The sequence below is a fragment of the Scylla paramamosain genome, chromosome 7, assembly GCF_035594125.1.
Source record: "Scylla paramamosain isolate STU-SP2022 chromosome 7, ASM3559412v1, whole genome shotgun sequence".
Lineage (NCBI taxonomy): Eukaryota > Metazoa > Arthropoda > Malacostraca > Decapoda > Portunidae > Scylla > Scylla paramamosain.
In genome coordinates this window covers 32,128,968-32,140,615 of record NC_087157.1, presented here as the reverse complement: position 1 = coordinate 32,140,615, position 11,648 = coordinate 32,128,968, and the positions used below count along the sequence as shown (strand labels likewise).

Sequence of the window (11,648 nt, the reverse complement as noted above, 5' to 3'; positions counted from 1 at the left end):
TTATTATTATTATTATTATTATTATTATTATTATTATTATTATTATCGTTATCATCATTATTATTGTTTTTTGTTATCGTTATCCTTCTTCTTCTTCTTCTTCTTCTTCTTCTTCTTCTTCTTCTTCTTCTTCTTCTTCTTCTTCTTCTTCTTCTTCTTCTTCTTCTTCTTCTTCTCCTCCTCCTCCTCCTCCTCCTCCTCCTCCTCCTCCTCCTCCTCCTCCTCCTCCTCCTCCTCCTTCATACTCACACATCATCATCATCACCATCACCATTATCATCACCATCACCATCACCATCATCACCACCATCCTCACCAGCAGCACCGCCTACAAGTCAAGCACACAAAGCAACAAGCGGCGGCGAGGCGGAGGTGCGGAGGCGGGGAAGGAATGTCCAGGGAGGGGGGCGGGTGGCAGTGGGTCAGGGGTGGCGATCGTGAGGGGATTAAGAGAGGTGAGGGGAAGGTCGCTTGCTTTGACTCATGGGAGGGGAAAGAAGGGAGATGGGTGCCTGAGGGTGGGGGGAGGGAGGGGAGGGAGGGAGGAAGGGAAGGTGTGAGTTTATGAAGATGAACTAAAAAAAATAGATAAATAAATAAAATGTGCAGTTTACAAAGGAATACAAAGGAATACAAAGGAAAGCCAAACAGCAACAAACCTTTTGGTCCTTGCAAGGCTGTTTGGTAACTACCTCTAACTAGCTACAGTGAAGAGAGACAGGACAGCATAGCAGAAGGCTCCTCCCCACCCACCACTCCCTCCAGCTTGCGCTGGCATGGAAATAGTTGGGAAAAGTACCATGCAGTATGGAAAAACTGACATGGAAATTTTCATAGGAAAGGATGAAAGGAAGTTCTACTATTCACCCTACGGTGAACTCTATACGCCTATCTGAAAGTTAATACAAGTTATATTAAAACTGTTGAATAAGAGTTTAAATAGTGAATTTAGTAATTATTCGGACAAGAAGAGAGCTTGTTGGGGATTTGCTTTTAAATATTTGTCTATTTTATTTTTGAATGATTCAATAGTACTGCTGTTTACAATTTCGGCAGGAAGTTTATTCCATATATTTACTATACGATTAAAGAAGAAATGTTTGGCCTCGTGGGATTTAAAACGTTTGGGTATAATCTTGAATCCATTATTTCTTGTTAGGTTAGAATGATCAATGGTAAAATAATTATGTGCATCAATGTTACTATATCCTTTGAAAATTTTGAACACTTCAATTAGGTCTCCTCTTATCCTGCGCTTTGTTAAACTAAATAGGTTTAGTTCTTCCAGTCGTTCCTCATACGGCTTATTGCGCAATCTTGGAATCATCTTTGTGACTCTGCGCTGTATCTTTTCTAGTTTTTCAATGTCTTTTTTGTAGTATGGTGACCAGAACTGTACACAGTATTCTAGATGAGGGCGCACCAGTGAGTTATATAAGGCAAGTATAACCTTTTCTGATTTAAATTCAAAGGTTCTTCCAATGAACCCTACTAATTTATTTGCCGTCTTTACTGTTTCTGTGCAGTGTTGACTCGGCTTTAGGTCGTTTGACACAACGACACCAAGATCTTTTTCTTTATCAGCACTTGACAGTGGCATGTTATTCATTACATATCTCGCCTGAACATTGTTGCTTCCGATATGTAGAATTTTACACTTTTCTATATTGAATCTCATCTGCCATTTTTCTGCCCAGTTTGTTAGTTTATTGAGGTCACACTGCAGTTCCTGCCATTGTGACACAGACGTAACTCTACTTGTTATTTTGGTGTCGTCTGCAAATTTACTTATTTTGCAGTTTATCCCTTCATCAATATCATTTATGTACATTATGAAGAGTACTGGTCCTAATACAGAGCCTTGAGGAACGCCGCTATTTACCTTATGCCACTCTGACTCTTTTCCATTTATTACAACACGCTGTTTTCTGTCAGAGAGCCAGTCTCTCAGCCATTTCAGGGTGTTTCCGGCAATGCCGTGAGCTTTTACTTTACTGATGAGTCTCTTATGAGGAACAGTGTCGAAAGCTTTCTGGAAATCAAGGTAGATAATATCAACAGCTTTTGTCTCGTCATACGAGTTAAATACTTCATAAAAGAAGTCTAGTAAGTTTGTTAAGCAGGAGCGCTTGGTTCTGAAACCGTGTTGCGAATCCTTTATGATTTTATTTTCTTCTAAATATTTAACAATTTTATCTCTAATTATTGTTTCCATCAGCTTACACACTACTGAAGTGAGACTGATCGGCCTGTAATTGGCTGGGAGAGATTTATTTCCTTTTTTAAAGATTGGCGTGACATTTGCTAGTTTCCATTCGTGGGGAACTTTACCCGCTAGCAAAGTTTTATTGAATAAAATTGTAAGCGGTTTCACGAGCTCATTTCTTGCTTCTTTAAGAAGCCTGGGTGATATCTTGTCTGGCCCGGGTGTTTTGTTTACGTTCATGCTCTTTGTGACTGAGAGGATTTTACTTTCTGTGATGGTGAAGTCTGGCAGCGTGGTGCCTCGTGACTGAGGCGTGGGGGTCGGCAGACTGCCCTGAACATCCTCAGTCGTGAAGACGGTTGAGAAGTACTCGTTCAGGGTATTCGCCATGTCTGTTTCGCTTGTTATTTGTTTACCATTTTCTGTTATTAATGGACCAATCGTTGATGTTACGACCCTTTTTGCTTTTACATAACTGTAAAATTCTTTTGGGTTCGTTTTACATGAGTTTGGTTAAGGAGAAGGAGGAGGAGAAGGAAGAAGAAGAGGAGGAGGAGGAAAAGGAGGAGAGGAGGAGGGGGAAATAGTGGTAAGTAGCTAAATAAACAGATAAAGATGAGAATGATAAACTGATAGGATAAAAAAAAAAAGAAAATAATTTAGTTGAAGTTTAAAAAATGTGGCGATTTCTGATGTGGAAGAAGGAGGAGGAGGAGGAGGAGGAAGAGGAAGAGGAGAAGGAAGAGGAGAGAGTTAATGAGGTTAAAAGCAGCGCAGGTACAACAAATAACGGGATAGAGATAAGAATGATAAGATAAAGAAGAGGAGAAATAGGAGGAAGAAAAAGTTAAATACAAAAAAAACAAAAAAAAACAAAAAAAATGAATAAAGATGGAAGTACATAGAGAGAAGAGATAAAAGATACAACGCAAGAATGAACGAAAGAAAGACAAAGAGAAACAATAATAATAAAAAAAGAATAGAATGTTGGGAATAACAGTGGAAAGAAAACACGCAGGATTATGAAGAGAAAGGAAAAGAAAAAGATGAAAAGACTCGATAAGAGGGAAAAATAACAGGCGACACAATGCAAGAAGGGAAGAATGGGGAAGAGGAAGAGGAAGAGGAGAAGGAGGCGGAGGAGGAGAGAATGAAACTGAAGAAGAAATTGCAGTGGCGAAGGAAGAGGAGGAGGAGGAAGAGATGACAAAAAAAAAGTGTACTAAAAAAGAAGAGGAGGAGGAGGAGGAGGAAGAGGAGGAGGAGAAGAACAATATGACAGAGGAGAAAGATGTAGAAGGAAAGAATTAGCTAAGAAAGGAAAGATTATAGCGAAACGAAGGAGAAAGAAAACAGAGAAGGAGTAATTGGATAAGAGAAGAGCATGGAGGAGGAGGAGGAGGAGGAGGAGGAGGAGGAGGAGGAGGAGGAGGAGGCTGGTGCTGGTGGTGATGGTGGTGGTGGTCTGTTTTGTCTGTCTGTCATTCATCAATACCAGAGAGAGAGAGAGAGAGAGAGAGAGAGAGAGAGAGAGAGAGAGAGAGAGAGAGAGAGAGAGAAGGGAATTCGGGCGGCGAGAGACAATAATGAAGCGGATGTGGGTGTCGGATGAATGCGTGGGTGTGTGGATGAGGAGGAGGAGGAGGAGGAGGAGGAGGAGGAGGAGGAGGAGGAGGAGGAGGAGGAGGAGGAGGATACAGGGATGAGATGAGTCTGGGGAGATGAATAAGGGGGGAGGACTTAAGGTGAAAGACGTGTGTGTGTGTGTGTGTGTGTGTGTGTGTGTGTGTGTGTGTGTGTGTGTGTGTGTGTGTGTGTGTGTGTGTGTGTGTGTCGAGAGTCCATCTCTGAAGAACTGCAAGTGAGACGAGAAGTTTCATGTTTCTGTGTCCTCTCTCTCTCTCTCTCTCTCTCTCTCTCTCTCTCTCTCTCTCTCTCTCTCTCTCTCTCTCTCTCTCTCTCTCTCTCTCTCTCTCTCTCTCTCTCATTCTTCACTTTTCTTCTTCCGTCTTAAATAAAAAAGGGGAACACATGAGAGCGACAAATGATTAATCAGAGAGAGAGAGAGAGAGAGAGAGAGAGAGAGAGAGAGAGAGAGAGAGAGAGAGAGAGAGAGAGCCCTATCCCAAGGACGCCACCACCACCACCACCACCACTACTACCACCACTGCCTGAAACTGTCGATCAATAAGCTTGTTTGTGTGAGCTAGTTTCCCTTCACGCCTCTTCTTATCGCCTCACGCCTCCTCCTCCTCCTCGTCCTCCTCCTCCTCCTCCTCCTCCTCCTCCTCCTCCACCTCCTCCTCCTCCTCCTCCTCCTCCTCCTCCTCCTCCTCCACGCACAGGCAGGTGAATCAGCAGGTGGGAGGAAGGAAGGGACTGGTTAGAGGAAGTGCATAATGTCAAAAATAGTCTCTCTTAAAGGTGTTTGGTGTTGTTTGTTCTTCCTTTGTGCTCCTTTTGTATGGAAATTCATGCAAAATATAGCCTTGATTATTTTGTCTCATTTTTTTTTTCAAACAAATGTATAGTTTGTGTGGAAATCTGTGCAATATAACTTTCTTTTCATTTTTTGTTTTGTTTTGTTATGAGTGAAAATAATGTGTGTTATCTAATAGCCGTGTAATTCACGTTTTTTTTTCAATTCAATTTCCATTTTCTTTGTTTTTCTTTTCACAGTTTCATGGTTCATCTACCTCTTGCATCGCGTGGAACCGCACAAGATAACAACAATAATTTTAACATTTTTATTTATTATTCTTAAGCTCACTAGTCATCCTCAGCTAATTTCTATGTATTTATGCAAGCGTGTATATTTTTCTTGGTTAAATATTCATTAGTATAAGATTTTTGTCTGTCAGGGCTCGAGTTTTACAAAAGATTTCCTTCATGTAATTGTGATTCCTTAGCTGGTCTTGTTGTGCTGTCCTGGCAAAGCTGGGGGGCCACACACGCACACACACACACATATACACACAAACATACACACGAGGGGGTGGAGGAGTGAGTGAGTGAGCTAACCAGGGAGGGGGAGAGGGAGGAATTGGAGAGAGGGCATGTGAAGGAGTAAGACTGGTTGGGGAAGGATGAACGCGTCTCTTATCAAAAAGTTATGAAGGAACCGACTGTTGCTCCCTTGTGTAATGGAGTCCTCTCTCTCTCTCTCTCTCTCTCTCTCTCTCTCTCTCTCTCTCTCTCTCTCTCTCTCTCTCTCAGATGCATACGTTGCCTTGTTGATTCAGAAACGCGCACTAGGGAATGTGTTGTGGTGTTTTCTCTCTCTCTCTCTCTCTCTCTCTCTCTCTCTCTCTCTCTCTCTCTCTCTCTCTCTCTCTCTCTCTCTCTCTCTCTCTCTCTCTCTCTCTCTCTCTCTCTCTCTGTGTGTGTGTGTGTGTGTGTGTGTGTGTGTGTGTGTGTGTGTGTGTGTGTGTATGTTGTTGACTCATGCTTCCGACGTATCTTCTTTTCATATTTTCTCTTTCTCCGTGAAGATCAAAAGAAAAACGTAAGAAAGATGAAATTAGAAGGAAATAACTTGATAGATGTACAAGGTGAAAGAAAGAGAGAAAACAACAACAACAACAACAACAACAACAACAAGAGAAAGGAATAAGGAATAAGAAAATAAAGCAATAATTAAAAAAAGTCAAATGTGAACAGACTGAGTTGAAGAGAATGAAGGAGATGAAGAGGAGGGAAAGGTAAGAGTACAATAAAAGAGAGGAAGTAAAAGAAAAAAATGTGTAATTCTCCTAATGAGTTAAATAGGAAGAGAGAGAGAGAGAGAGAGAGAGAGAGAGAGAGAGAGAGAGAGAGAGAGAGAGAGAGAGAGAGAGAGAGAGATGAAATGAAATGACGGATATAGCAAAGGAGGAAAGGGGAAATGAAGACAGAATGAAGAAAGAGGGAGAGAAGAAGAAGAAGTGATGTAGAAAGAGAGAAAGAGAATGACAGAGGGAGCGATAGAAGACGAACACAATGCGAAGGAAGGAAGGAGGGAAGGAAAAGATGTGAAGAATGACACGTAAGAATGAAGAAAGAGAGAGAGAGAAAGAAGCGAAAAGAATATATTGTGATTGAGAAAGAATGGAATTGAGTGGAAGGTGGAAGAATGAAGGAGTGAAGAAGTGGAGGAGTGGAGGAAAAGAACACAGGTGAAGAAGCAAGGTGCGTCTCGTTGAGTTCTTTGTGTTGTGTTGACTGGGGATGAATATTACACGAGCAACACCAGCAGGAGTGGCGGTGGCGGTGGTGGTGGTGGTGGCGGTGGTGGCGGCGGTGGTGGCGGTGGTGGTGGTGGTGGTGGTGGTGGTGGTGGTGGTTGACTTCGTGGTGTCTTTTTATCAGTGTCGATTTTGTTGCTGTCTTTTGTATAAATTATTCGTCAGTTTGTTATCTCTCTCTCTCTCTCTCTCTCTCTCTCTCTCTCTCTCTCTCTCTCTCTCTCTCTCTCTCTCTCTCTCTCTCTCTCTCTCTCTCTCTCTCGTTGTTGTGACCTCTTGAATTAGTCAGAGAGAGAGAGAGAGAGAGAGAGAGAGAGAGAGAGAGAGAGAGAGAGAGAGAGAGAGAGATTTTGGAAAGGAGGACAGTTTGGGAAATCAGAAACAAGGACTGAATGCTTTTGAAGAATTTTGCTGAATCACTGTTGCCTTCAATTCTGTTTTGTTGACTTAGCAGCAGTCCACCTCCTCCTCCTCCTCCTCCTCCTCCTCCTCCTCCTCCTCCTCCTCCTCCTCCTCCTCCTCCTCCTCGTGCAGTCAGCAAAGGCAGTAACAAATTCGACCTGCAAAAAGACCAGCATCTCACGTCCCACTCTCCCTTCCTTCCTCTCCTCTCCTTCTCTCACCTTCCCTCCTCTCCCTCCCTCCCTTCCTCTCCTCTCCTCTCCTCTCCTTCACTTCTCGCCCCATCCAAGTTTTCATCTCTCCTCTCTCCTCTCTCTTCCTTTCATTCCTCGCCTTTTCCTTCCGCCTTCCGACTCGTTTTCAGCTCCCCTTCTCCCCTCACTCCTCCTCCTCCTCCTCCTTTTCCTCTTCCATTTCTCTTCTTCCTTCCTTCCTTCATTTCTTTCCCTTCGCTTTTCCCACGGTAATTAATCTACGTTTTCTTCAGGAACTCAATTACGACGGGGGAAACTGCGTTGTTTTGAGTGGCCTTTGGTGAGAGAGAGAGAGAGAGAGAGAGAGAGAGAGAGAGAGAGAGAGAGAGAGAGAGAGAGAGAGAGAGAGAGAGAGAGAGAGAGAGAGAGAGAGAGTTTTGCTTTTATGTTCTCCAAAGTGGTCTTGTTGCTTTTCTCTATTGGGTATTTTTTTTTTCCTGGGTGTTTTATTTATTTATTTACGTGTTGGCTTGGTGTGGCTCTGGGTGGTTGGTTAGTCTCCTTTTTTTTTAAATTTTTTGGTATTGTTTGTTTGCTTTTTTTCTTCTTTTTTTTTGTGGGGCTTCGTTGTTGATTTTTTAAAAGGCAACATTTTTTTTTATTTTGTTGTTGTTGTTCTTGAGTGCATGTGTTTTTTTTTTATTTATTAATGTATGTATGTGTCAAAGGTGTAAGAAATTTGTAAGGTTTGTTTTATTGTTCTGTCTTTCTTTGTGTGTGTGTGTGTGTGTGTGTGTGTGTGTGTGTGTGTGTGTGTGTGTGTGTGTGTGTGTGTCATTCTGTTTTGACATCTCTCTGGCTGTCTGTCTGTTTGTCTGAAGAAGGTCTTTCTCCTGGTTTACTTCATATCTATCTGTCAATTTAATCTATCTATCTATATCAGTCAGTCTCAGTATCGATCTATCTGTCTGTATCTGTCTGTCTGTCTATCTTTGTCTGTCTGTCTATCTATCTATCTATCTATTTATCTATCTGTATCTGTTTGTCTATCTGTCTATCTGTTTGTCTATCTGTCTATGTATCTATCTAGCTACCTATCTGTCTATCTATCTATCTATCTATCTATCTATCTATCTATCTATCTACCCAAGCAGTTATCTACCAACCCGTTTACCGTTGATTCATGCTGTTCGTACTCCTTACACACACACACACACACACACACACACACACACACACACACACACACACACACACACACACACACACACACACACACACACACACACACACACACACACACACACACACACACACCTCTCAACAACAACACAAGCCTTTTTTTCTTTTTCAACCTCCAAAATAAAAAAAAAGAGTACGATAATCTTTGTTTTCTGTACGATAATCTTTGTTTTCTGAATAAATAAATCGTCTCTTAGCTGGCTCGCATCCTTCAGCGCGTCATTATCATCATTACAGGGCGGCTTAGCAGTGGGTGGCCTGGTGCTCCCTCCACACCACCGCCAGAGCATTGCATTACTACTCTTGTTATTGCAACCGCCGCTGACTAATTGCCTTGTATTAAACCGCCGCCTCGCCTAATTGTATATCTGTTTGTACATATATTTCAGTGCATTCAGAAAATAAGTCACTGGTTGAGGTGGTTGAGTTGGTTCAGTTGGTGCTGCTTGGTAATGTAGGGGTTGTATGGGGAGATGTTGTGTTTGGTGTTGTGTTGTTGTGATGGCTTATGGGTTACAGAATGGGGGGTGTTGTGATTGGTGTTGCTAGTGCTTCTGTTTCTGTGTTTCTTCTAGTACTGCTGTTATTCTGATCTCGTCCTCGTCCTTCTCTTTCTTCTTCTTTTCCTGTTCCTTTTCCTTCTCCTCCTCCTCCTCCTCCTTCTTCTTCTTCTTCTTCTTCTTCTTCTTCTTCTTCTTCTTCTTCTTCTTCTTCTTCTTCTTCTTCTTCTTCTTCTTCTTCTTCTTCTTCTTCTTCTTCTTCTTCTTCTTCTTCTTCTTCTTCTTCTTCTTCTTCTTCTTCTTCTTCTTCTTCTTCTTCTTCTTCTCTTCTCCTTCTCCTTCTCCTTCTCCTTCTCCTCCTCCTCTTCCTCCTCCATACCTCCTCCTCCTCCTCCTCCTATTACAAATATTATTATACCATCACCACCACCACCACCGCTACTACTACTACTACTACTACTACTACTACTACTACTACTACTACTACTAACTTATCATCACTCTTGTTACTACTACTACCACCACTGCTCACTACTCACCACCACCACCACCACCACCATCACCATCACCACCACCACCACCACCACCACCACCACCACCACCAGTACTTGTATTCACGTTTCCTTCCTTTTCCAGGTAAGTGTGTGGGGGAGAGTCACGCACCTTGGGGTTTACGTGGCAGCACCGGGGCGTCGCAGGTAAGGCCCTAGAGAGAGAGAGAGAGAGAGAGAGAGAGAGAGAGAGAGAGAGAGAGAGAGAGAGAGAGAGAGAGAGAGAGAGAGAGAGAATGTGTAATCAAGAGTGAAGAAAGAAAAATGAAGGGGCAGGCGCGCTAAGTCTTCAGCGTCACCTTGGAGTGCCAAGAAGAAGGGGAACATTTTCTATTTTGGGATTTGTTGAGAAAGTTTGTCTCGTATACTTCCTTCAGTCTTTAGCCGCCTTGCCTCCCTCTTCTTATTCACTTCTACGTCTTCCTTTACTGGCCGTGACTTGCTCAATATTTCATTCCCTCATTTTTAACATTTTTACAACTCAGACAGAGAATCAGGTGTAAAGATGGAGCAGGTGTGAGGAGCAGCAGTGGTCGTCTGAGGGTGTGAGGCGAGAATATTCGTATCACAAAACTGAATTACTGCAGGTGAAGGTATTGACAGGCGTGGGAAGGGGACATCTGGTCTTGTGTCTCTCTCACACACACACCCACACACACACACGAGGCGACACGACAAGCACTTCATCACGAGGCCTTAAAATCTGAAAAAATCTAGGCTAATCCTCTCTGCTCCTTCTCTGTACCTCTATCATGTATCTGCGTGGCCCCTGTTCCTCTCGTCCCCTGCTGCTGCGTCCCTGTGTCTGCAGTACCATCTTTCCACACGGCACTGTCCCCTTCCCCTTTATTGCCTGCTCTTGTGCCCCAGCGCCCGTGTCCCCGTGGCCTAGATCCTTTTATAAGTGTCCCTCTCCATCCACAGGGCGGCCCTTTATCAATACCGTGTCCTGACTGTTCCTCAGTGGCCGCCCTTTCCATGCCAGTGTCCTCCACCGCCGCCTCATGTTCCTGTCCCTTCCGTGGCTGCATTTTGTCCCCCTCTTGTCTTCACCTCCCCCTTCTGCCTGTCCTTGCCTCGTGCCTGTCAAGTCTGATTAATGACCCACAGCCCAGCCCCCATGTATACCTGTGGACTCTGCCATACTGCCCCTCAAGTGCATTTTAATCTTGTCTCATCCTCCTCTCCCGCGTCACCCTGCCTGCCGCTCAGCCTCCCTGCAGCACGGAGCGAAGGCAGCACCTTGTGACTCCTCCAGTCGAGTGTGCACCGCTGGGAAGTTTGGCTGTATTGTTAATTAGCGACATTGTTTTGCAGTGTGACTTGTAAACTTTCTGTATAATTTCTCACACTTGCGCCGCGATTAAATTTTATGGTGGTGAATTTCGTTCTTTTCCTTAACGCTCAGACAGTAAAGAGACTGGGAAGAGAAACGGTAAGCAATTCATAAGGTGCATATTTAGAAGGAACAACTGAGGGAAGGTGAGAAGGTCATGTCGCACTTTACCTTTCCCTAAAAAGTAAACATATGAAAAGAATAGTTCCCAAGGTATCTTATCTCCCAACACTCAGCACTGGAAGGAACACGAGTGAGTGAGTGAGTGGCAGGCGTAAAGCAGAATAAGGCAAACTGTCTCGCTGTTCCGGGCTCACTACCGGCGCGAGGGATGAAGGAGTGAAGGTGTTGGTTAATTCATGGTGTAGTAAGGTGGACAGAATAGGAATGTAAATAAGTGGAAACTCGTGAGCCGCGGGCCGCTGGAGTTGGAGAGGCATGCAATTAGCAGGCTTAGGAGAGCAGCGGCAGCCATGGGAAGAAAAAAAAAAAACGAAAACGAAAACGGTAGAAGGTAACGAGAGCTGCAACATTGCGGCAAATCGTGGAACACTGGAATACACTGGAACACGCTGGAACACGCTGGAACACGCTAGTTGAGGATGAGGGATGAATGAGATGAATAACCCGTGTTTGTTGTGATTACTGGAGCCAGGCCGTTAAAGGAGAGATATTGATGAAATTCATTACCTTTGTTTATTTATTTATTTGAACCAGTGAGCTAGAAGAGTAATTGATAGTACGTACTTCTGTCATTATTAGAGCCAGTTGACTAAAGAGAAATTTATGAAATGAGTCATCTGTGTTTGTGTTTACTGGAATTGAATTGGTCTTGGTGTGTATCGCCTCTGCGGGTGTGTAAAGCTGGAGCCGGACTGGAAAAAAAAAATCTTATTGCAAAGTGAAATATGAGATTAATTCTTATCTTTTCTTTCTTACTTCCTTCCTTCCTTGCTTTCTTCCTTCCTTCCTTCCTTCCTTTCTTTTTCTTTCT

At 43.3% G+C, this 11,648-nt stretch overlaps 1 long non-coding RNA gene across 1 annotated transcript in view; it reads left to right on the top strand.

The window, feature by feature from the left end:
- Positions 1–11,363, top strand: part of LOC135102368 (uncharacterized) — a 74,911-nt gene extending 63,548 nt beyond the window's left edge. Inside the window, exon 2 of the long non-coding RNA XR_010269639.1 lies at positions 9,404–11,363. This is a non-coding gene — a long non-coding RNA (uncharacterized LOC135102368). The remainder of the gene's footprint in view (positions 1–9,403) is intronic.
- The last annotated feature ends 285 nt before the right edge of the window (positions 11,364–11,648 follow it).